This window comes from Haematobia irritans, chromosome 3 (genome assembly GCF_050003625.1).
Source record: "Haematobia irritans isolate KBUSLIRL chromosome 3, ASM5000362v1, whole genome shotgun sequence".
In the NCBI taxonomy this organism is placed as follows: Eukaryota; Metazoa; Arthropoda; class Insecta; order Diptera; family Muscidae; genus Haematobia; species Haematobia irritans.
In genome coordinates, this window is record NC_134399.1 from 167343849 (window position 1) to 167368360 (window position 24512).

At 32.5% G+C, this 24512-nt stretch overlaps 1 long non-coding RNA gene across 1 annotated transcript; it reads right to left on the minus strand.

Moving 5' to 3' along the window:
- Positions 1–22657: 22657 nt before the first annotated feature.
- LOC142231959 (uncharacterized) lies at positions 22658–23343 on the minus strand. Its single transcript, XR_012720975.1, has 3 exons — positions 23176–23343; positions 22900–23085; positions 22658–22845 (listed from the first exon to the last, which is right to left on the minus strand). It is a non-coding gene; the product is annotated as an uncharacterized LOC142231959 (long non-coding RNA).
- Between the last annotated feature and the right edge of the window lie 1169 nt (positions 23344–24512).

A 24512-nucleotide genomic window follows, 5' to 3' on the forward strand; every position in this document is an offset into this window, starting at 1 on the left:
GATGCTAACAAACTTTTTGTTGCCAAAAATGGAAGAACTGAACTTGGTTGACATGTGGTTTCAACAAGATGGCGCTACATGCCACACAGCTCGCGATTCTATGGCCATTTTGAGGGAAAACTTCGGAGAACAATTCATCTCAAGAAATGGACCGGTAAGTTGGCCACCAAGATCATGCGATTTGACGCCTTTAGACTATTTTTTGTGGGGCTACGTCAAGTCTAAAGTCTACAGAAATAAGCCAGCAACTATTCCAGCTTTGGAAGACAACATTTCCGAAGAAATTCGGGCTATTCCCGCCGAAATGCTCGAAAAAGTTGCCCAAAATTGGACTTTCCGAATGGACCACCTAAGACGCAGCCGCGGTCAACATTTAAATGAAATTATCTTCAAAAAGTAAATGTCATGGACCAATCTAACGTTTCAAATAAAGAACCGATGAGATTTTGCAAATTTTATGCGTTTTTTTTTAAAAAAAAGTTATCAAGCTCTTAACAAATCACCCTTTATAAGCCCAAGAAGTAAAATCGGGAGATCGGTCTATATGGGGGCTATACCAAAATATGGACCAATACTCACAAATTTTGGCACACGTATTTGTGGTCCTACAATACCTCTAGATTTTCAATTTCAGGTAAATTGAATAAAAACTGCGGTTTCTATAAGCCCAAGAAGTAAAATCGGGAGATCGGTCTATATGGGGGCTATACCAAAATATGGACCGATACTCACAATTTTTGGCACACGTATTTGTGGTCCTACAACATCTCTAGATTTCCAATTTCATATAAATTGAATAAAAACTGCGGTTTCTATAAGCCCAAGAAGTAAAATCGGGAGATCCGTCTATATGGGGGCTATACCAAAATATGGACCAATACTCACAATTTTTGGCACACGTATTTGTGGTCCTACAATACCTCTAGATTTTCAATTTCAGGTAAATTGAATAAAAACTGCGGTTTCTATAAGCCCAAGAAGTAAAATCGGGGGATCGGTCTATATGGGGGCTATACCAAAACATGGACCGATACTCACCATTTTTGGCACACCTCTTTATGGTCATAAAATACCTCTAGATTTCAAATTTCAGGCAAATTGCATTAAAACTATGATTTCTATAAGCCCAAGACCCCAAATTGGGAGGTCGGTTTATATGGGGACTATATCAAAACCTGGACCGATATAGCCCATCTTCGAACTTGACCTGCCTGCAGACAAAAGACGAGTTTGTGCAAAATTTCAGCACGATTGCTTCATTATTGAAGACTGTAGCGTGATTACAACAGACAGACAGACAGACGGACAGACGGACAGACGGACATCGTTATATCGTCTTAGAATTTCTCCCTGATCAAGAATATATATACTTTATATAGTCGGAAATCGATATTTCGATGTGTTACAAACGGAATGACAAACTTATTATACCCCCGTCACCATTCTATGGTGGTGGGTATAAAAAGCTAAAAAAAATGTTTGAAAAAAGCTGGAAATAAAGCTAAATTTTGTTGTGTCAAAAGTCACATTTTTGATTGAAATTTAACAAACTTAAAGGCTTTATTTCACTTAAAATGCATATTATTTTAATTGTATTCATTTTAATTCTACTTCTGTGAGACTGTAACAATACCTAGGCCATATAAGCTCTGTTTGCGTACTCGATACATTTTGATTACTATCAGAATTTTTTACTGGAAGTCCTTCGCTTACATTTCCCAGTAAAAACGTGCAAATATCAGCTGGTTAATCATCGACAAATCCAATGTGCGATATATTGCACAATGCCACATAGAAGTGCATTAGAAAATATCAATATATTTCGTTTTAATTGGTTTAAAACTGCTGAATTAATGATAAATTCGTGAACGTGTACACTTCTTCTAATTTTACCCAAGAGAATAAAACCCATTCTTACTGTCTTGCAAATTTATACTGAATAACTTTTATTGGAAAATTACCCAAACAAACCTATTGTTGTCCGATTTTCGAAAATGTACATCCATTCCATTAATAAATAACAGATTTGTTTTTTATCGTGCGTTTAAAAATGTTTTGATCCTATCAATAAGATTTTATTTATTGTATGTTTATGATGTTAAACAAATAATATCACATTCAAAACTTTATTTCCTTAATTATTTCTTACATACACTGAAAAAAGCATGTCCGGTCCCATAGATTTTGTGCACTAATGATTTTGGTATCGATTCCTAGTCAAATTTGAATTAATTCGTTTTTTCAGCTTTTTCTTCATGAATGAAATGAAATGGAGTGTTTAAAAACTAGTTCTATTTTTGAACGCTTTTTTGGTTTGTGGCTAGGATACAAAAAATCCACAAATTTAAAGACTATTTCATTAATTTTAAGAATTTTTTAGAATTGACGCATGCCTTGTTTCATGTAAAGATTTAAGTTGAATCACTTAACTATAAGGACAAAACGACTTTATCGGCTTTTGGACAAGGAAAACAATTTATATAAAAGAAATTCACAAATGCTATTATAACCAAAATTCGCTTTCGTATTTTAAGGACATGAAATCCTTGGCATCACGACAATATTTTTTCAGTGTACAAAGCAATTCATATTTTCTATTTTAATTTAGTAATATCATAATAACTTTAGAATATTATAATAGCATAAAAACGATAAACGAGTCAAATGCTAATATTCCTAATAATTTAGTGACAGTTTATTTAAGGAATATATATCTGTATCTACCATTAGATTTAAAGTTTACGATAACTTTTATGAATATGAGGAAAAAACGTTACAACAAGGTGTAGTTGATGCAAAATTGCCCGCAAAATGGCTGGAATCGGTGTTAATGTTTCAATTGAGCTTTGATCTGTCAATAGAAGAATGTCGAAAATAACAAAGGCCAAAAATAGCTAAAAGGGTCACGAAAAAAAACCAGAAAAAAAGCTAAATGCTTTTTTTCCGCTAAACGACTTCACAAAGGAATGTATTCCATAGACTGAATAAATAAATAAAAAAAGCCAAATCTAGCGGGAAAATAGCTAAATTGGCAACGCTGGTCAAAATTATATGTCTATAGAAAATTTTGTCAAACTGAATTATATACGTATTTAATTGGCCTTTTTTATTTAATATAAACCCCGTATGGTCTAACTTACAACCTTTGCTTTTGCTTTAGTAAACATTTAAATTATTTTCAGTTCATACAATTTTTGAGACATACTTTACATAATGAATATTTCATTAGGCTGGGAAAAAATTCAAAATAATCCTTCAGAGTTCATTTTAGCATCAGTTTAGTATCAGACCTTTTTGCAGTGTATGCCGTTTAGAATATTTGTATACCTTCCACCATAGGATGGGGGTATATTAACTTTGTCATTCCGTTTATAACACATCGAAATATTGCTCTAAGACCCCATAAAGTGTATATATTCTGGGTCGTGGTGAAATTCTGAGTCGATCTGAGCATGTCCGTCTTTTGAAATCACTCTAACTTCCGAACGAAACAAGCTATCGGCTTGAAACTTGGCACAAGTAGTTGTTATTGATGTAGGTCGGATGGTATTGCAAATAGGCCATATCGGTCCACTTTTACGTATAGCCCCCATATAAAAGGACCCCCAAATTTGGCATGCGATTGCTCTAAAAGAAGCAAATTTCATCCGATCGAGCTGGAATTTGGTACATGGTGTTAGTATATGGTCTCTAACAACCATGCAAAAATTGGTCCATATCGGTCCACTTTTACGTATAGCCCCCATATAAACGGACCCCCAAATTTGGCTTGCGATTGCTTTAAAAGGAGCAAATTTTATCCCATCCGTTTGAAATTTGGTACATGGTGTTAGTATATGGTCTCTAACAATAATGCAAAAATTAGTCTATATCGGTCCATAATTACATATAGCCCCCATATAAACCGATCCCCCGATTTGGCTTGCGGAGCCTCTAAGAGAACCAAATTTCATCCGATCCGGCTGAAATTTGGTACATGGTGTTGTATATGTTATCTAATGACCATGCAAAAATTGGTCCACATCGACCCATAATTATATATAGCCCCCATATAAACTGATCCCCAGATTTGACCTCCGGAGCCTCTTAGATGAGCAAAAGTCATCCGATCCGGTTGAAATTTGGTACGTGGTGTTAGAATGTGGTCTGTAACAAACACGCAAGAATTGGTCCATATCGGTCAATAATTTTATATAGCCCCCATATAAACCGTTCCCCAGATTTGATCTCCGGAGGCTCTTGGAGGAGCAAAATTCATCCTCTAATAACCATGCCAAATTTGGTCCATATCGGTCTATAGTTATGTATAGCCGATCCCCAATCACACAAAAATTGGTCCATATCGGTCCATAATCATGGTTGCCACTCGAGCCAAAAATGATCTACCAAAATTTTATTTTTATAGAAAACATTGTCAAAATGTTATTTCTATAGAAAATTTTGTCAAAATTTTATTTCTATGGAAAATTTTGTCAAAATTTTATTTTTATAGAAACTTTAAACTTAATTATATACGTATTTAATCGGCCTTTTGTAGTTTAATATATACCACGTATGGACTATATATATTACGGTATTAGGAGGTTTTAAGAAACCCTGCCATCGGCAAGTGTTACCCACACGCAGAGAAGAAACATGATTGCCACAATCATATTCGAAGAGCAAAATAATATGATAGGAGCTATTTTTGCGGCGACCATGTAACATTTTCACCTGCAACCATGTTGGATCAGTGAACATGGTTCTAAGAAAAATATAATTGTCCTCATCTAAAATTTTATTATATTGATAAAAAGAATTTTGTTTGAATCAAAAGACAATGGTCACGATCTAAAATGTTATCGTATTCGTCAAAAATGTTTATCTTCCAGTTAAAAGAACATGGTCACAAACTAAAATGTTTTGATCTTTATGAAAAAACTTTTTTCGTCGTCGAAAAAAGGACGCCACTTGAGAAAAGAAAACACAAAATAACCATTATTTATTTGTTTTTATTTATCTAAAAACTAATTTATTGTTTATTAGTATTTATAATGTCATCACATAATTTTACACACTATTTTGGTTCAATTTCAACAATAAGTAATCATTCCATATTAACTTCGTGCCCATCAAATATACAAAAGCAGGCATCATGTAAAAAATAAAAATAAATTATACCATAAAAAACGCAGAACAAAAAACAGGTACATTTTTTCAATTTCACTTTCCTGTTTTTGTTCACATAAAACCACGTGCCATTTCTGAATAAATAAATTAACACAAAACACAGTAATTCCGTATTCTTCGTCCATTCCAAGCAACAATCAACACGCGACTGACGCGAAAAATGAAAATCGTGTGTACCTACTCAATGTTTTTATAAGATTCTTTTCGATGCAAAAATTAAATGGTCACGCTTAAAAAAATAAGTGGTCACGAAAAAATGTACATGGTATTTATGGCCATGTAATGGTTCTAGAAATGTCTATACCTAACCTATAAAAAAATTCGAAAAATTGAATGGTTACGTACATGATTTCCTGATCATGTAATGGTCTCAAATTCTATCATTTAAATAGTAGAACATGTTTGCGGCATTTGAGAACTATTTAAATGCTTATTGCTAGCATAATTTTTTCTCTGCCCGAAAATTATTTTTACAAAGACAAAATACATGGTTTTTGCGACATTTATATGCTCTAGATAAGCATTAAATGGATGCGGCAACCATGTCCAAACATGTTTTTTCTGTGCGTGCAACCCAAGTAATTCGATTGTGGATGACAGTATTCAGTAGAAGTTTCTACGCAATTCATGGTGAAGGGTACATAAGCTTCGACCTGGCTGAACTTACGGCCGTATATACTTGTTTTTTAAATAAATGATATCGTCTATACATACTCTTGTAGTTACCATAAAAATATTTGCTTTATACTTCCCTCTTCATACAATATTGACCTCTAGACTTTTACATTAAAAGTCGATTAGTACATTTTGGGCAAACATCATAAGTCTGTCTGTTGATAGATAAACCCTTATTTCGAGACGCTCCACCTTAGTACACATTTATATGCCTATGCTATGATTTCTATCCACTTGTCCATATGTGTTTATGGTTTCTTATTGATTGTGGAATGAGTTGATAAGGGTAAAATAAATCATAATAAAAATTATTTTTTATTTCGTCTATTCTTCCTCCTTCTTTTTATTTCAAGTTAAAACTTTATGTTTTCGTATTTACATAAATTCTTTTTCATTTTATTCATTTAACCTTTTTTTTTTTTTTGAGAAGAATAAAAAACCTGTTTTCTGTGGATTTTTATTTTTATATTTATTGATTTATAACATAATAGAAATAATAAATAAGTCACAAAACCCAAAGATTGTCAAAAGGTAATCCATAGGTTTATATCCATAATCTTGTATGTTAAAAGAAAATTGAAAAGTAGTTTGTTTTTTGTTTTTATGCTATGCCAGCTAGTTAAAGTGTCATAAATTATGTGGCAAAGAAAATTGAATTGGGAAAACAGTTTAAGAAACTTATTATACCCCCATTACCATTCTATGGTGGTGTGTATACAAATTTAAAACTATTTGTTTTATTTAAAAAAAAAACTTTAAACCAAAGATGCATAATTTTCAAAACAAGTCTTAGCCTATATTTGAAAGTTTTCTTCCTTTAATAAAAAACATTAAACATCTCAGTTCATTTAATGTTTTTTTCTTTAAATCAAAAATGTTTTTCTTTACTTTAAGAAAAAAATTATCTTACTTACCCCCATTTTCATAAAGCTCCGTTAGTGTTCCGTTAACTAACCAACTTTTAAACCGTATTATAGACGAAGCTGTCATTTTGCCTTTATATTCCATAGGCCAGTTAGGAACTTAAATGACGAAATTTTTTCAGTTAAAGTTAATCGGAGAGAAAATATTTGCAATTTACTTTCTGTTAACTGGCAGTTAAAGCCTAACGGAGCTACATGAAAATGGCCGTTAAAGGACGTATAGCATTAACGGAGAGAAGCAAACATTTGTGTCTTAAATTTAACGAAATAAAATGTAAATCAGATATTATGCACTATCTTTTAATTATAATTTTTTATTTGTAAGGCATTCATTGAGAAATTTATCCAAAAAATCTTTGAATCAGAGAAATGTTAAGCAAAATCCGATTTCGTAGTTAAAGGAGAAGAAGACTTTGTGCTCGCGACAATTTCTTTTAATCAGAGAAATGCGTCGTCTATACAAAGCAAATATACACCCAGAAAAAAGGGGCTCTAATGCTAACTGAACTTTATTTTAATTCATGAAGATTAGTTGATTTTAGTTAAATTTTGCACAATTTGAGTAACTGTTCCTTATTTGAATAATGTTTTGCTAACTTTAATGACGTGAACTAAAAATAAGAAAAAAAGTTATATACAAATATAGTGCACAATTTTACTACAAAATAAAATAATTCATATTTTCCTAAAATGGCAAAAGTTTGCTTAAATTAAGTTCATACGTCTCTAAAATGAGTAAATTTTACTAAAATTGTATCTGTCTTGATCTTCGTACAGCGCTAAAGACATTTTAACAATTTTTAAATTCTTTTTTATACCCTCCACCATAGGATGGATGTATATTAACTTTGTCATTCCGTTTGTAACACATCGAAATATTGCTCTAAGACCCCATAAAGTATATATATTCTGGGTCGTGGTGAAATTCTGAGTCGATCTGAGCATGTCCGTCCGTCCGTCCGTCCGTCCGTCCGTCTTTTGAAATCACGCTAACTTCCGAACGAAACAAGCAATCGACTTGAAACTTGGCACAAGTAGTTGTTATTGATTTAGGTCGGATGGTATTGCAAATGGGCCATATCGGTCCACTTTTACGTATAGCCCCCATATAAACGGACCCCCTAATTTGGCTTTCGATTGCTCTAAAAGAAGCAAATTTCATCCGATGTTGCTGAAATTTGGTACATGGTATTAGTATGTGGTCTCTAACAACCATGCAAAAATTGGTCCATATCGGTTCATAATTATATATAGCCCCCATATAAACCGATCCCCCGATTTGGCTTGCGGAGCCTCTAAGAGAACCAAATTTCATCCGATCCGGCTGAAATTTGGTACATGGTGTTAGTATATGGTCTCTAACAACCATGCAAAAATTGGTCCACATCGGTCCATAATTATATATAGCCCCCATATAAACCGATCCCCCGATTTGGCTTGCGGAGCCTCTAAGAGAAGCAAATTTCATCCGATCCGCCTGAAATTTTGTACATGGTATTGGTATATGTTCTGTAATGACCATGCAAAAATTGGTCGACATCGGTCCATAATTATATATAGCCCCCATATAAACCGATCCCCCGATTTGGCTTGCGGAGCCTCTAAAAAACGAAATATTGCTTTGAGACCCCATAAAGTATATAAGTTATGATGGTTGGGTCTTTGAATAGAAAAAAAAATAATTTCTTAGAGTCGCCTGGACTCTTTCAATTTCCCAACCAAAAAATAAAAAACTTTTTACTTTAGTTGACGACGCGTCGAGCGCCGGACTACTCATTTATTGGATGAATAAAAATGAAGTGTACTTAGCTACAGTTCATTACTTAAAACTATGGCTTACAAATATTAATCAAAATGCTTATTAATTAATTTTACATTTTTTACTTTATTTCTTGTTAAATCGAACTCTGCAGTATTAATACAAAAAAATGAAATATTGCAAATGGCTTTGTTTGCATTTTCCTATGAATTTGGGTTATCGACTTGATTTTATTATTAATTCAAATTTTACTGACAATGTGGAATTGAATTCGGAAAGAAATGAAAAAAGGGTTCGAATTACAAGTTAGTGAACCTTTATTGTGTCAATGCACTTGCAGCTACTGTATTTGCATTTCAAAATGCAAACAAAGTACTTTTTCTTTTGGTATTAATAACCTATGTGCCGTTAACTCTTCCCCCTTTAAAAACGATTGTCCTCAATCGTTAAAAATAAGGTAAGTCATCAATTTTGTGGGGTCTCGACTCATGTGATTTAGGCTGAGCAATTGTCTGCATTGCGCCAACACTTGGGGCTACTGAGTGAACAACTATTTTCTTTCCTTTCCTTGCAAGAAATATGACTAGTACCGAAATTAAAGGCAACAGAGTAAATGAAGAAAAAGCAGTATATTTTACGACTACAGAATCCGACTTAAGTTTATTTATAATTTTGGTGTTATTTATGTGCAAGTAATTGAGCATTTCCAATGATAGTAAGCTAACGAATTCATCTTCAACAGGTGCTTGTTGCATTACTGGGGGTGAAACTTCCAGATGGGGAGCTTCCAAATTCCTGTATAATTTGTTGTTAATTTTTAGAGTTACATTACGAAACTTTATCAAATATGTTCCATTAATGGTTTTATTATTTATGCTGCCGGTAAAATCATTAAGAAATATTACACCTGGGGAAATGATTTCTACTTGAGGTATGTGGTAACCATAGGAAATTGGACAAGATGAATTCGTTCCACTAAGAAGTGGTGAAATACATGTGTCGTTGGATATGTCAACGATTTGCTCATTTTTACATATAGTAAAGTTGTTTATTACAGGGCATTTCTTTAGTAAACCGAATATTTTGTGATTATTTTTCATGATCGTATTAAATTTAACATTTATAATTTTACCATTTCTTTTAACCGCTTTGATATCATAAATTTCATATGTTTCTTTACTGGTCAATGGAATTACAATTACATACAAAATTTTTCCTTGATTATACAATACTTTTATGTCTGCAAATTCGAGCGCTTCCTCCGTGGATGAAAATGAAAATTCGTCTTCTGCTATGTTTTTTAATACTACTTTTATTTCTTCTTTATTAAGAAGAACTGAGTTTATTATATTCTGCTTTGCCCATTGTATGGCATATTTTATATTCATCAGTTCTTCTTTTACAAAACGTAGTTTTATTTGCACGCTGATTGCAATTTCATTTGTAAAGTCGCTAGACTTTTTTATAGCATTATTAATCTGGTTTGTTATGTTTGTGAGTTTATTCAATCTTTTAGAGAACATTTCATTTATGATTACTTGTTTATTATTATTTATTACAGATTTATTTAGTATTTCCGTTATAGCTTCAAGATCGTCGTGATCAGGAGATCCGGCGATGTATTTCCAAGCGGTTCCTAATATATTAATGGCTCTCTTACTTCTAATGTACTCCTTAGGTTCTAGGGATTCTAGGATGTTGTTAATTTGATACAATTCATGGTTAAGTAATGAAAGGAATGGGTTCGATTTGGGAATAGAGTGTTCTATCTGGGATCTTATTTCGTCCAAAAAATTTTTATATCTGTCCAACTCAATGATATGAAGGACCTTAACTGAACCGTCCTGAATTTTTCCATGCCCGTTGTTGATAGTTACGAGGTGGGATAGGGTATGATTCATAATTTTCAGTTCATTTGCGGAGGTAGAATGGAGAATTAGGAGGATTAATAATATTGTTGATGGCTTCATTTCCAGCGTTTCTTTGGTGACTTTTTCCAGCGTTCCGTCTTCTTGGTTGTCCTTTGGGAAACCCACTTTCCGTCTACTTTAGATTTACTGGTTCCTTCTTGTCAATGGCTGTTGATTGTTATTTACTCCACTATGTGAATTTTTTAATTTATGTTTGTATTTTTCTTCTCTATGTAAGTCTTTAAGTCTTTATGTTTTTAAGTTTAAGTTTTTTTCTTTTATTATGTGATTTTCTCTCTACTATGTAGATTTTTGTTTTTCTTTATAATGTTTTATGTCCATTTACTTTTGACAAGGTTTTTTTTTTTTGTTTTTCACATTTATTGTTTGATTTTTTTTTCTCCACTATGTGGATTTTTATTTTTCTTTATTATATTTGACAAAGTTCAACTTGTTTTATTTTCACTTTCACAAGTCTTTCGTTTTCGTCGCGGGTAAAGCGGCTTGTGATTCTACACAACCCTTTTTCCGAAGATACTCGGGGGCCTGACCTTTACAACTTAAATTTATCACGACAGTTTTTTCACGGGATTTGTACGCGGTGATCTACGATTTTCACTCGCGACACTTTTTTTATTCGCTCGGGCGCCAGTTATGATGGTTGGGTCTTTGAATAGAAAAAAAATAATTTCTTAGAGTCGCCTGGACTCTTTCAATTTCCCAACCAAAAAATAAAAAACTTTTTACTTTAGTTGACGACGCGTCGAGCGCCGGACTACTCATTTATTGGATGAATAAAAATGAAGTGTACTTAGCTACAGTTCATTACTTAAAACTATGGCTTACAAATATTAATCAAAATGCTTATTAATTAATTTTACATTTTTTACTTTATTTCTTGTTAAATCGAACTCTGCAGTATTAATACAAAAAAATGAAATATTGCAAATGGCTTTGTTTGCATTTTCCTATGAATTTGGGTTATTGACTTGATTTTATTATTAATTCAAATTTTACTGACAATGTGGAATTGAATTCGGAAAGAAATGAAAAAAGGGTTCGAATTACAAGTTAGTGAACCTTTATTGTGTCAATGCACTTGCAGCTACTGTATTTGCATTTCAAAATGCAAACAAAGTACTTTTTCTTTTGGTATTAATAACCTATGTGCCGTTAACTTATATATTCTGGGTCGTGGTGAAATTCTGAGTCGATCTAAACATGTCCGTCCGTCCGTCCGTCCGTCCGTCCGTCCGTCTGTTGAAATCACGCTAACTTCCGAACGAAACAAGCAAACGACTTGAAACTTGGCACAAGTAGTTGTTATTGATGTAGGTCGGATGGTATTACAAATGGGCCATATCGCTCCACTTTTACGTATAGCCCCCATATAAACGGACCCCGAAATTTGGCTTGCTGACCCTCTAAGGGAAGCAAATTTCATCCGATCCGGCTGAAATTTGGTACATGGTGTTAGTATATGGTCTCTAACAACCATGCAAAAATTAGTCCACATCGGTCCATAATTATATATAGTCCCCATATAAACCGATCCCCCGATTTGGCTTGCAGAGCCCCTAAGAGAAGTAAATTTCATCCGATCCGGCTGAAAATTGGTACATGGTGTTAGTATATGATCTCTAACAACCATGCAAAAATTAGTCCACATCGGTCCATAATTATATATAGTCCCCATATAAACCGATCCCCCGATTTGGCTTGCAGAGCCCCTAAGAGAAACAAATTTCATCCGATACGGCTGAAATTTTGTACATGGTGTTAGTATATGGTCTCTAACAACCATGCAAAAATTGGTCCACATCGGTCAATAATTATATATAGCCCCCATATAAACCGATCCCCAGATTTGGCTTGCGGAGGCTCAAAGAGAAGCAAATTTCATCCGATCCGCCTGAAATTTGGTACATGATGTTGGTATATGGTCTCTAACAACCATGGAAAACTTGGTCAACATCGGTTCATAATTATATATAGCCCCCATATAAACCGATCCCCAGATTTGGCTTGGGAAGTCACCAAGAGAAGCAAATTTCATCCAATCCGGTTTAATTTGGAACATGGTGTTAGTATATGATCTTTAACAACCGTGCCAGAATTGGTCCATATCGGTCCACAATTATATATAGCCCCCATATAAAACGATCTCCAGATTTGACCTCCGGAGCCGGTTCAAATTTGGAACGTGGTGTTAGTATATGGCCGCTAACAACCATACCAAAATTGGTCCATATCGGTCTTAAGTTATATACAGCCGATCTCCAATCACACAAAAATTGGTCATATCGGTTCATAATCATGGTTGCCCCTCGAGCCAAAAATAATTACCAAAATTTTATTTCTATAGAAAATTTTGTTAAAATTTTTTTCGGTTCATAATCAAATTTTCTTCATTGTCAAAATTTTATTTCTATAGAAATTTTTGTAAAAATTTTATTTCTATGGAAAGTTTTGTTCAAATTTTATTCGGTTCATAATCATGGTTGCCACTCGAGGCAAAAATAATCTACCAAGATTTTATTTCTATAAAAATTTTGTCAAAATTTTATTTCTATAGAAAATTTTGTTAAAATTTTATTTCTGTAGAAATTTTTGTCAAAATTTTCTTTCTATAGAAAATTTTGTCAAAATTTTTATTTCTATAGAAAATTTTGTAAAAACTTTATTTCTATAGAAAATTTTGTTAAAATTTTATTTCTGTAGAAAATTTTGTCAAAATTTTATGTCTATTTTGTCAAACTGAATTACAAACGTATTTGATCGATAGTTTTTGATTTAATATATACCACGTATGGACTTACATACAATTTAGAAGATGGTGTTAGGAGGTTTTAAGATACCTTGCCATCAGCAAGCGTTACCGCAACTTAAGTAATTGTGGATTGTGGATGACAGTGTTTGGAATAAGTTTCTACGCAATCCATGGTGGAGGGTACATAAGCTTCGGCCTGGCCGAACTTACGGTCGTATATACTTGTTTTCTTTAAATCAAAAAAGATTTTCTTTACTTTATGAAAAAATTTATCTTACTTGAAGGACGTATAGCATTAACGGAGAGAAGCAAACATTTGTATCTTAAATTTAACGAAATAAAATGTAAATCAAATATTATGCACTATCTTTTAATTATAATTTTTTATTTTATAAATAAATAACCTTGCAATTTAGAATATATTTTCTCAGTGTAAGGCATTCATTGAGAAATTTATCCAAAAAATCTTTGAATCAGAGAAATGTTGAGCAAAATCCGATTTCGTAGTTAAAGGAGAAGAAGACTTTGTGCTCGCGACAATTTCTTTTAATCAGAGAAATGCGTCGTCTATACAAAGCAAATATAGCTTCGTATGTCAAGAACAATAAATCTCCGAGCTCGTGTCCTACTTATTTGAAAATAATAATTTTACTTTTATATTTCCACCTAATTAGTTCCACTTTCTATTTGTATCCACAGCATGTCAAAACTCCGCTCATTAATTTTCTAAATTCACCACATTTGCCAAAACCATAAGAAAATATTTTCATTTTGCTTCATTTTAAGGTCATATACAGCCATTAATTCATTTCATTCCATTTCCTTGCACTACAAGCCATAGGCTAACTAGCCTGTATACCAACACATACACACACGTGCAAATTTTTAGTATCCACACTCGGCTTAGCTTAGCTCAGCTCATCGCAGGCAGGCAATGTGTTTGTGATCTTCATCCAATTTCTTCCAGCTGATTAATGATGCTAATGAGTCGAATGAGTTCAAAGTCAAAGGAAGCGGAAATGTAACTAGAGCTTATGTTCGCATATCCCAACTTCCTTCCTTCCGCCTGGAGAGAGAGAGAGAGCTGTTACTTAACAACTACTAAATGGTTTTGCTGAGTTTCTTAGATTTTCGTGGTGGGGCTATAGCATCAGCGGCAGCAGCATCCACACTTTGTTGCTATGACAATCGCCATAATTTGAGGAGGCTGCTGTAGCATGGTTGAATGGTCTACTGGTTGTGCCTTGTGTTTCAGCAGTTCTTGCTTGGTTGGTTAACTGTCATTGACTTATCCGCAGTACCTATTGGTCTACGTCTCTAGCCATTTAGCGGTGGCGATGGTGGCGATGGTAGTGATGGTAACTTACTTATGAAGTTATTTTCCTGTCTTCTTGTGCCTTAATTCGTTTTCTTGCTCAGTGGTAATTAGTCGCATTTGCTGCTTGGTAGAAATCATTGTCACAAATTAATATGCTCTCTATTGGCCCTCAGCATTACCGTGGCTCACCTATACTTGGGCAAATCTAAAGTTTACCTTCATCCATTTTCTCCTGTTATCGACCTCCAACTTATGGAAAAGTGTAATTGTTATCTGTTTACTGTAAGAGTACGAATGTTTATTAGATTAACATGAACAGCGTAGTTCCTTAACAGGAATATAGAGACGTACAAATTGATCAACGTGGAAAATTTCGATACTTATATGGCAGTGGATAAAGATATTATTATATTGTATTAGACTGGCCATTCAGTTTGTAATGGCCGTCCATTGATTTAAAGATTCTTAATTGTGCTCCTTGCAAACACAAAAAAAAGATTACTTGGATCCAAAGATTTTTACCTGACCTCAAGGATTGATTCCGAGCCAAAGATGCGTTTTTTAAATAAAGGTATTTTTTAGAGACCTATGTAACTCTAAATTAAGGATCAATAAAATTAAAATTAGGATATAGATGTTATGTCCTTAAAATACGAATGCAAATTTTGCTTAGCATACACGCAAAAAAAAATAATTATTTCCTCCCAAACGAAATTTTAGACAAACAAAGTTCATTTCTCATTTGCTTTTCGCTGTAAGGAAGTTTCTTTGGGAGAAAAGTATATACTTTTTGTGATAAACGTTTATTCTTTTCCAGAATGTAAAAACAATTTCATAAAGACTAACTCAAAAAACTCTCCACTGAGCTACGTAGCTGTTATTGTCATCAATAGATAATTATTCATATATGTTATATTAATATAGCATAGCTTGCGGCACCCACGAGCCGATTAAACAAACTTTATTTAACAGAAACAAACATTTAGTTGGGCACCGTGGAGCAGTGGTTGCTACGTCCGCCTTGCATGCCAAGGGTCGTGGGTTCCAACCCTGCTTCGACCGAACTTTTTTTTTGTTTACATGTATTCCAGATATGTTCGGAAAATTCCGAAAAGATGTTCAAAATTACATTATACTATATTAAATTTTTACTATGAACTGTAAAATGTGTCTTATTAAAGACTTAAAGTTAGAAAAGAACAGTGCTTGATATAAACGAAATAGACTGTGTTGTTGGTTCAAAAATATTTTTTTTATTGAAAAAAAAATGTAACAAACGAATTTTTTTGGAGATAAAAGTTTAAAATTTTCGAAGAAATTAAAAAACTCTAACAAAAGAAAAACGTTTTCGGTACACGTTTCCCAAACGTTTTTTTTTCTTCGCGTGTAGAAGACGCATTTCTCTAATATAAAGTTTTTTTCCTTGTCCAAAATTCGATTAACTGTTCAATGAAGTCGTATTGTCCTTATAATTAAGTGATTTTACTTAAAAATGTGTATCATAACATGAAAGAAAAAATGTTTGGGCTAAGGTAAATTTGACTTTAAAAATTCAGAAAAATTCTTTAAAATTAATGAAATTGTCTTTTAATTTGTTGTCTTTTTGCATCTTGACTACAAAGCAAAAAATCGTTCAAAAATAGGACATGTTTTTCAACACTTTATTTTAAGGACGTTTTTACTTTAAACATAGGAAAATTTCAACTGGAATTCGAGTCTGAATTTGGAAAATAAAGTTGTAGTTAACTCGTTTTTAAAGGACGTTGATAGCATATGAAGAAAAAAAGCTGAAAAACGAAAAATTAAAATTTGCTTCCTAGAAGCAAGTGAACAAACACTCAAATTTAAAAGAGAACTGTATTTTAAAGTATCCTTACTTGTATTCTCTGCTTCTTTGGCTCGGAATCAATACCAAAATTTTTGAAGTAAAGACAAAATCTTTGGAATCGGGCATGCTTTTTTTAGGGTACTAAAGTTACTCCCGTACAAACAAATACCAATTTAAAAATACAAATTATAACAGATTCTCCAATTTATTTTTTTTTCTTAATTCCAAATTCCGAAATAACTGTACATCCAACCATCTTGCAGTCTATAGGGCTTTGCCCAAATAAATTTGACAAGCCTACTTTTCCTCTGTTGGTTAAGCTACACTTGTAGTTTAGTCAATGCATGGTTTTAAGCTGAGATCAAAAACAACAAAATTGATTGAAGAGAAACCAACAATAACAAACAAAACGAATGAAGATAGAGGAAGCATGCTCAAAAACAAACCCAGCCAACTGCATTCAAATCGACGATTTGAGTTTGGCAAAGGAAATGAGATATGCTGGCAAATTTGTTTAGGCAATAGCCGACTATCAAACCTTTTTTTCGGAAGGTTGAAGTGTAGTTCACTTTGGGTTGAGTGACCGAATTTATTCTGATAATTGGTTGATAGTTTTGCTGCAAATAGAGGATGCAGATGAGGAATGTGGTAATTCCGAAATAGCTGTACATCCAACCATCTTGCAGTTTATAGGGCTTTGCCCAAATAACTTTGATAAGCATACTTTTCCTCTGTTGGTTAAGCTACACATGTAGTTTAGTCAATGCATGGTTTTAAGCTGAGATCAAAAACAACAATAATGATTGAAGAGAAACCAACAATAACAAACAAAACGAATTCCAAAAAACTTTAAACAAAAGATACTACACGCTCATAAAAAATCGCTTCTGTAACATATACTCCCAAACATATTTTGCTTCAAGCATATACATTTTTGGGTATTGCCCAAACATTTATATGTTTGATCTCTTCCAATATATAATATGTTTGAAAGCATATTGGTCTAAACAATATATGTTTGGGTAGTCTAAGTTCCAAACATTTTGTATTTTTGCATCCAAATTCAATAATGTTGTCTTCCAAAAAACAATATGTTATTATGTGAACATATAATATGTTTGGAAGCATTTTGCACCCAAAAATATTATATGCTTAAAAAAAATTCTCCCAAACAATATTGTGCTCAAAATTTTATTTATTTATTTATATATTTCCAATCATAATGAATTATGAAAATAAACAGGTAATATAGGTGCTAACAACATAGGTTTTCGACCTGAATGCTCAAAATTTTGTTTCTGCCCAATTGTATATTCCCCCACATCTTTCTCACTTCCACGAGATTTTTTAGTTCTTAGCACCATTTTCTGTAATACAAACATTGTAGAAGAAATTATTCAATTGTATGATTTTTTTATTTTAATTTTACCTTTTGCCGGACGGGGATTCGAACAGCGGACCACACAGTTTGTAAGGATCAAAGAAGTAGCTGATCAATTGCCCAAGGAAAAATAAAATGTTAATTTTGTAATAACAAGCAACAACCACCAACTTAATTCAATATCGCTCCCTGTTAAATAGCGCTCCAAGCTACTAAACACATATATGTTTATAGGCTATTTCTAAATTAATATATGTTTGCATCCAAGCATATTATATTTACAAACATTTTATGTCCCAAACATAATATGTTCCAACATATTAACATATATGTCCCAAACATGTTATGCTAGTTTATGAACATTATATGCTTGCACTCAAAAATATTGTGTTTAAAAATTTGTGTTCCAAACATATAATGTTTATAGCCAAACATATGAAAAACAGTCTTTTTCATCCGTGTAGAAGAAATTATTCAATTGTATGATTTTTTTTTTATTTTAATTTTACCTTTTGCCGGACGGGGATTCGAACAGCGGACCACACAGTTTGTAAGGATCAAAGAAGTAGCTGATCAAGTGCCCAAGGAAAAATGAAATGTTAATTTTGTAATAACAAGCAACAACCACCAACTTAATTCAATATCGCTCCCTGTTAAATAGCGCTCCAAGCTACTAAACACATATATGTTTATAGGCTATTTCTAAATTAATATATGTTTGCATCCAAGCATATTATATTTACAAACATTTTATGTCCCAAACATAATATGTTCTAACATATTAACATATATGTCCCAAACATGTTATGCTAGTTTATGAACATTATATGCTTGCACTCAAAAATATTGTGTTTAAAAATTTGTGTTCCAAACATATAATGTTTATAGCCAAACATATGAAAAACAGTCTTTTTCATCCGTGTAGAAGAAATTATTCAATTGTATGATTTTTTTTTTTATTTTAATTTTACCTTTTGCCGGACGGGGATTCGAACAGCGGACCACACAGTTTGTAAGGATCAAAGAAGTAGCTGATCAAGTGCCCAAGGAAAAATGAAATGTTAATTTTGTAATAACAAGCAACAACCACCAACTTAATTCAATATCGCTCCCTGTTAAATAGCGCTCCAAGCTACTAAACACATATATGTTTATAGGCTATTTCTAAATTAATATATGTTTGCATCCAAGCATATTATATTTACAAACATTTTATGCCCCAAACATAATATGTTCTAACATATTAACATATATGTCCCAAACATGTTATGCTAGTTTATGAACATTATATGCTTGCACTCAAAAATATTGTGTTCCAAACATATAATGTTTATAGCCAAACATATGAAAAACAGCCTTTTTCATCCGTGTATATTCTCAAAATAAATGTTAAGCTTTATTTGAAGAGTTCTCTTAAATCTAATTCAACATTTCAGTTAATTTAAATCAAAATGTCTTTAAATCCAAAATGTTTTTCTTTCCTTTAAGAAAAATTTTCCTTAGTTCAAAGACATACGACTTTAACAGACGGACGCAAATTTCTAAAATATGTGTCCTTAATTTAATAATTTTTTTTTAAATAAATGTTATAAACTTTCTTTTAATTAAAATTTAATTTTTCTAAATAAATTTTCTTTAATATTGTGTATTGTTTTAAAGTTTTTTTTTTTTGAATAAAGAAAACAGTTTTTATTGATCCTAGATTTAAACGACTCTTAAAAATGTCTTTATTTTAAAGAAGCCGCATCTTTGGCTCTGAATCAATACACTTACTGAGAGGTCAATATATTTGAATCCAAGTAAACTTATTTTTGATTGTGGTAGGAATTACATTAAAAAATTTCCAGTTCTAAAAGTTGCTAAATCATTGTTAATAACCCAATTTATAAGTTTCATTTACATCAGTGTGATGTTTTACATTGGCATCATGGAATATATTTCTGATAGAATCTAGTCGTTACATTCTAATAAATATGAATATACAATTCTATTTGCATATTGTCTAAGTCATAATAAGGTCAAGTGGGTTTGCTATTGCTATTGAAATAGTTCCTGGTGCAGATGAGTTCTTAAGTGATCAATATTTAATCATTTAATGTAATTATATTGATAAGTTTTAAGATATTTGGGAAAAATAATCCCCAAGGCATTCATCATTAGGATATACCCAGTGGCCTTGTTCATGGAAAAATTTTTAATTAATAAGTTTTGACTTCTTCTAATGTAGTTAATGCTTTTTTATATCAGTAATGAAAATTTGTAAAATAATTCAAATGTTGGAAAATTTTGTATACGTACAGTTTTTGTCTAGCCGATACAAACTTGGTAAATTACAAAAATTATAAAGCAAAAATAAAAAGGCAATCTGAACCGCTTTGAATTACCCAGCAAAAAATTTTGAAAGTTCTTCTAAAGTCACAACTTTATAATCACTTCCAAAAATGTCCTCCCAATGGTGTTCTTTATTTTAACTACAGAAGAAGTTCTTTTAATTCAATTTTTATAACTCGCTTTTTTTCATATTCTTAATGGGTAATTTTAACTTTTTTTTTCTTTCAAATAGGTTAAAACAGAGTAAGAATTAATAAAATGGTACAAATTATTAAAATTTCGTCGAAAAAAAATGCAATATCCATTTTAGAAAAACTGCGAATTTTTGAAGTCAAGCGTTAGAATGCATACAAAATCATAAAAAATTATACAAATTATTTATTTAGCAAAATATCACAAAATTTTTTAATTCACATCCCAAACACTGAATTCGGATCACACCTTAAGAAGTGATGGATATTAAGTGCAACGGCTGTTGAGATGGTGGACATCCGTCCTATGACAATCCCATGTTAAATTCATCGTTTTTCCGCGCCAATTTTGTATCACTTACGGATCCACAAAAAACATTTTCACTGCTTTTTTGGCGACGCTTTTTTTGCTGGGTATTTATACAACTAATCCTATAATAGAATTTACATTTTATTCATCTGTAATGGGCATGATTATTTCCAGATTATTGTAGAAGCGTTGCACACTGTGTCCGCTGCGGCAATAAATCATTTTGGACCTGCTCTCCGATTTTGATGATTTTTGCACAGTTGGTTAAACTATATTACAAAGGTCATGTGTGTAAAATTTTATGCAAATATCTCCATTGGTTTTCTGTCCCGAGCAGCGCAAAGTTGACATATGTGAACAAGTCTCAAATAGGTTAGTTTTCTATGTCATATTTAAAACATTGTTACTTATAAACTATACACCGGGTGTACCTTATAGAAATTTTTTTCACTTTAAATAGGCATCAAGCATTATGTAAGTTAAAAACAAGTATATACGGCCGTAAGTTCGGCCAGGCCGAATCTTATGTACCCTCCACCATGGATTGCGTAGGAACTTCTACTAAAGGCTGTCATCCACAAACGAATTACTTGGGTTGCGATAACACTTGCCGATGGCAAGGTATCGTAAAACTTTTTAACACTGTCTGCTAAATTGTAAGTTAGTCCATAAGGGATATATATTAAACAAAAAAAAGGCCGATTAAATACGTATATAATTCAGTTTGACAAAATTTTCTATAGAAATAAAATTTTGACAAAATTTTCTATAGAAATAAAAACTTGACAAAATTTTCTATAGAAATAAAATGTTGACAAAATTTTCTATGGAAGTAAAATATTGACAAAATTTTCTATAGCAATAAAATTTTGACAAAATTTTCTATAGAAATAAAATGTTGACAAAATCTCCTATAGAAATAAAATGTTGACAAAATGTTCTATAGAAATAAAATGTTGACAAAATTGTCTATAGAACTAAAATGTTGACAAAATTTTCTACAGAAATAAATTTTTTACAAAATTTTCTATAGAAATAAAATTTTGACAAAATTTTCTATGGAAATAAAATGCTGACAAACATTGCTATAGAAATAAACTTTTTACAAAACTTTCTATAGAAATGAAATTTTGACAAAACTTTCTATAGTAATAAAATTTGACAATTTTTACATGGCTGTTAGAGGCCATATACTAACGAAATGTACCAAATTTCAACCGCATCGGATGACTTTTGCTCCTCCAAGAGGCTCCGGAGGTCAAATCTGGGGATCGGTTTATATGGGAGCTATATATATTTATGGACCGATATGGACCAATTTTTGCATGGTTGTTAGAGATCGTATACTAACACCAGGAACCAAATTTCAACCGGATCCGATGAATTTTGCCCCTCCAAGAGGCTCCGGAGGTCAAATCTGGGGATCGGTTTATATGGGGGCTATATATAATTATGGACCGATATGGACCAATTTTTGCATGGTTGTTAGAGACCGTATACTTAGACCACGTACCAAATTTCAACCGGATCGGATGAATTTTGCTGCTCCGGAAGGCTCCGCAAGCCAAATTTGGGGATCGGTTTATATGGGGGCTATACGTAAACGTGGGCCGATATGGCCCATTTTCAATACCATCCGACCTACATCAATAACAACTACTTGTGCCAAGTTTCAAGTCGATAGCTAGTTTCGTTCGGAAGTTAGCGTGATTTCCACAGACGGACGGACAGCCGGACAGACGGACAGACGAACAGACGGACGGACATGCTTAGATCGACTCAGAATTTCACCACGACCCAGAATATATATACTTTATGGGGACTTAGAGCAATATTTCGATGTGTTACAAATGGAATGACAAAGTTAATATACCCCCATCCTATGGTGGAGGGTATAAAAAATAAAAATTTAAAAAAAAAACAACAAATTATTTTTTTTTATTTTGGGCCAAAAAAATAAACATTTATGATTTTCCGTTAAACTTTTAGTTGTGTGCGAAGCAGTGCGAAACATGGAGTCCTATACCAAATTAAAGCTGAGGGTCTCAGCTAACAGATTCAAAAAAAAAAAAAAATTGTGCCTATATTTGCCCGCGGCCAAAAAAACAATGGAAAACCAAAAAATTACAGTAAAAAATATGAGTTATGCGTTATTTTACGAGTGCATCAACAACTGCGCACTCTTTCTTTCGTTACAGCTTGTTGTTGTTTTGCCTGTGTGCATGTCTATTACTATAAATAGTATATTTGTAAGATAATTGTGTATAAAGTGCTCGTACACTGAAATTAAAATCATATCAGTTATTATTTTTTTTTAAATAAATTTTTACATACCATAATGAAAACTTGAGCATGAGTTGGGCTCGAACTCCAGATGTTCGCACACCAGCCGCCAACTCTATCCACTGAGCTATTAAAGACGTTGGGATTGAATGAATAATAACGTCACTTATTATTACACGCAATGTGTAGAATCTTTTAAAATTGTAGCAGTTCTTGCAGTCATTCTAAAAATAGAACCTATGTTGATGTGCATTTTATTTTTGCAAAATTAGAAAATATAACGCTATATATATCAGTTATTATTTTTTTTAATAAATTTTTACATACCATAATGAAGCAGGAAGCGAGGAATAAAGACTATAAACGTTATAGGCTATATAACTCGCGCAAGACTGGGCGCTGTTCTACTAACGAAGACGTAATGCATCATTTGTTGATATCCTCCGACCCATACATCAATTCATTAAGAACGAAATTGAAGCTTAAAAAATTAGATTATCACGAAGATGTGAAAATGTTGTTAATAAATTAAATAGAGTGAACTGTACGGGACGGGTGTTACAGTGGGCTGATTTTCTTCATATTTTCAAAACAGCATTTAATAGATGCTGTATGCATTTTTGCGAAAAATAAACATTCTAGTTATAAATTTACAGAAGATATGGCATTTTTGAAATATTATTTGTATGGGAAAGATATATACGGGAGCAATATCTAAATCTGAACCGATTTCAATAAAATTTGGCACACTAGACTATGCTACTAATTGTACTCCTAGTGCAAAATTTCAACCAGATTGGGGTAAAACTCTGGCTTCTAGGGCCGTATAAGTTCATATCGGACGAAAGATATATATGGGAGCTATATCTAAATCTGAACCGATTTCAATAAAATTTGGCACACTAGACTATGCTACTCATTGTACTCCTAGTGCAAAATTTCAACCAAATTGGGGTAAAACTCTGGCTTCTAGGGCCGTATAAGTGCATATCGGACGAAAGATATATATGGGAGCTATATCTAAATCTGAACCGATTTTGTCGATACTTTGAAATTTTCTTAATTCTATTATATTAGGAACTCGCGCCAAATTTCATTACTCTCGTACAACTCCTTCTATTTTTGGCCGTCGAATGTATGGGAAGGACACACTGTGCGTTGTCTTCAATTAGTTTGGGCGAATTTAACAACTTTCATTCTCCGATTTTCTTTTCTGATTCAATCACGAAATGTATTGCTCTAATTGACTTTTTAATTGAAATTTCTCCAATCACGAAAATGATAGTAGCAATCACAGAATTAATTGAAAATAAAAAATAGACTTGATTAAAAAATACACTTCAATTCACATCGGTACTTTCAATTATTATTCCCTCTATCATAGGACGGGGAGTATATTAACTTTATCATTCCGTTTGTAACACATTGAAATATTTGTTTGAGACCCTATATAAAGGGTGGTTAAATTGTAAGGGCCGATGTTGAATGTGAATCACACCTAAACGCCAAGTTTTTTTCCGAATTTTATTTGACATTTCTCATTTTCAGACTTACTCAATTTGAACCATGGAGAGATACACAATCCAACAACGTGTTAAATGGTTCCAAGAAATTGCAACAGTGGATGACCAATTTTCGAAGAAAATCATCTTCAGTGACGAGGC